This window comes from Bison bison, unplaced genomic scaffold (assembly GCF_000754665.1).
Source record: "Bison bison bison isolate TAMUID 2011002044 unplaced genomic scaffold, Bison_UMD1.0 scf7180017864181, whole genome shotgun sequence".
Taxonomy (NCBI): Eukaryota; Metazoa; Chordata; class Mammalia; order Artiodactyla; family Bovidae; genus Bison; species Bison bison.
The window spans coordinates 3,952,840-3,955,430 of NW_011494753.1; the positions used below are offsets into that span (position 1 = coordinate 3,952,840).

The 2,591-nt window shown below is 53.0% G+C and overlaps 1 protein-coding gene across 1 annotated transcript in view; it reads left to right on the top strand.

Annotated features, from left to right (window-relative positions):
• PCSK6 (proprotein convertase subtilisin/kexin type 6) overlaps positions 1–2,591 on the top strand; it is a 179,333-nt gene that overhangs the window by 69,715 nt on the left and 107,027 nt on the right. The window lies entirely within an intron of this gene.

Below are 2,591 nucleotides of genomic sequence, written 5' to 3' on the forward strand. Positions count from 1 at the left end.
AGAAGGGATAGGTTACCCACTCCAGTATTCTTGGGCTTCCCTTGTGGCTCAGCTGGTAAAGAATCCACCCAAAATGCAGGAGACCTGGGTTCAATCCCTTGGTTGGGAAGATCCCCTGGAGAAGAGAAAGGCTACCCACTCCAGCATTCTGGCCTGGAGAATTCCAGGGACTGTATAGGAGAATTCCTATACAGTCCATGGGGTCACAAAGAGTCGGACATGACTGAGGGACTTTCACTTCAGAAGGATGTGTGTTATCTCTTAAGTGTTTGCTAGAACTCACCTGTGAAGCCATCTGGTCCTGGACCTTCAGATGTTGGGAGTTTTTTCATCATGGTTTCAGTCTCAGCAACTGTGGCTGGTCTGCTCTGGCTCACTTGTTTCCGAGCTCTGCGCAGGAATTGGTTCCACAGACGACATGTCCTTAGGGTCCTGAGCTGTGTGTTCTTTTGTCATGAACAGCCTTACTGTTCACGATGAGGTGCCCCTTGGGAAAGCCACAGTTTCAGGCACTTGGCTGGGGATCACCGGCACCCCTGACCCTCCTGGAAAGGTCCACTGGCTCTGGGTTCCAGCCTGAGGGGCCCCTGAAGCAGAGCTCTGTGTCTGAGTGGAGGTGTATGTATGTGTGTGTGTGTGTGGGGGGGGGCTGGTCCTGGGTGGGAATCAGTGGTGTTTACACTCATGCTCATGACCAGAACCAGCAGTGGACACACTGGAGACAGTGCAGCGTTATTGAGCAGGCCACTGAGTAAGGGGCCATGGGGCCATGCTCCCCAGAGACACAAGGGCCAGTCTGGAAAATGGCAGGAGGATGGAATGCAGGAACCCTCTGCCCTTTCCTGGAGTCGGGTGAGAAGCAGGGCCATGGCTGGGGCCTGGAGAAGGGAGATGCGGATTGGCCCTGACCAGGTGACCATGGGCTGAGTCAGCCTCTGTGCCTGGCATCTGGGAGTTCGTGTGTGCAGGCCTGGCGAGTGATTTGTTGTATCCAGGTCCATTGGCCTGACAGTGCCTGACAGCTGTCAGTGTCCTGCAGTGACCTGTCCCGGGGGAGAAAGCTGCCCCAGACCATGCCATAGGGACAGCCCCCAGCTGTCACCTCCACCCAAATTATGTGTCAACTGGGTTCTTAGCCAGAGTGCAGCAGCCACTGAGACCAGGAGCCCTTACTGTCTTATCCCACAGGGGGATTGTTCTGTGACTGGTGGCACTGTGCCCTCCATCACCTGCCTGATTTTCAGGAGCCACCCAGTTGGCCTTGGGAGAGGAAGGTCCCCCTCCTCTGTGATGGGAAGTGCAGCCTGGTGGGTAGTGAGTTGGCCAAGCTGGTGGGCCCAGAGCATCCCATCCCAGGAGCTTGAGCTGTCTGTGGGGTACGACCACTGTACTTACAGCACGCAGCCCAGCCAATTAGGGCATAGGGTCTTAGGCATTTTATACCAAGTTAAAGCTTCCTGGTTCAGGTAGTAATACTTTGGGAAGTCTCACAATGCCTTAAGAGGGTGTTATGAGCAGAATATTTCACTGTGCAATTTTACTTGCCATGCCCATGTCTCCTGCATCTCCTGAATTGGAATGCAGGTTCTTTACCGCTAAACCTTCCCTGGTGACATTGGCTTCTGAGCATGTTGTCCTTGGAGATCAGGGTCACCCTTAACTGTGGGGCTGTTGCACTCTCCTCGCTCAGGTGCCTGTGGGGAGGTCAAAGCTGAGGTCTGAGGGGAGCTGCTTGCCCCTTGACCTTTGTGCCTCCATCCCCCTGGGGTCACCAGCCTTGGCCTAACCTCCAAGTCACCCAGCCCCCCATGCCCAAGGCTCCATCCTTGTCTTCCTCCCCTACTTTCCCTGCCCTTGGCCACCTGTCTGCCTCACTCTGGGCTGCCTAGTGGGAGTCCTCGACTGGAGCACCAACTTCTGAGAGCAGGGCTGGGTGTCCCCATTCTGCCCACTGCAGCCCCTGTGCAGAAGTGAGTCCCAGTGGCAGGAGAATGGGATTGGGAACCCATAGCAGCTGGACCGAGAAAACGTTTAGGTTCAGGGCATGGGAGTTCCAGCTCCCTTATCTTTTAAAAGTGAAAAAAAAAAAACACCTCTTCCACTTTGAAACACACACACACAAACACACACGTGATGACAATACATCCTTGTGCCAGTCACTGATGGCACACTTTATATGCTATCCTTCCTTGTGGTGCCACAGTGATGCCCATTGCACAGGTGATATGAGCAAATTGAGGCCAGGGAGGCTCCCTGCTCGAAGTCACTCCGCTGGTGAGTTTGGGCCCAGATTTGAATCCAAGCAGCCAGGCTCCAGGATTCCTGCTCTTAAGTAACATTTATCCTGCCTCTGAAGCTTTTTTCCCTTGGTTGTGACAGCAGGTCATGCCGATTGAAAGAAGTTTATAAAACCCTGAAAATAATTTTAAAATCTTGAACAAACAGTAAAATCTTAAATGAACGCTATCCAGAAATTGCTATCAGTATTTTGCTGTGTGCCTCCCTAGGTTTTCTCTGCATGTCTGGTACCAGGTCTGCAGTAGTTGCTGTGCTTCCATTATAGGGATCATCATAATTAACCATGTCCTCCC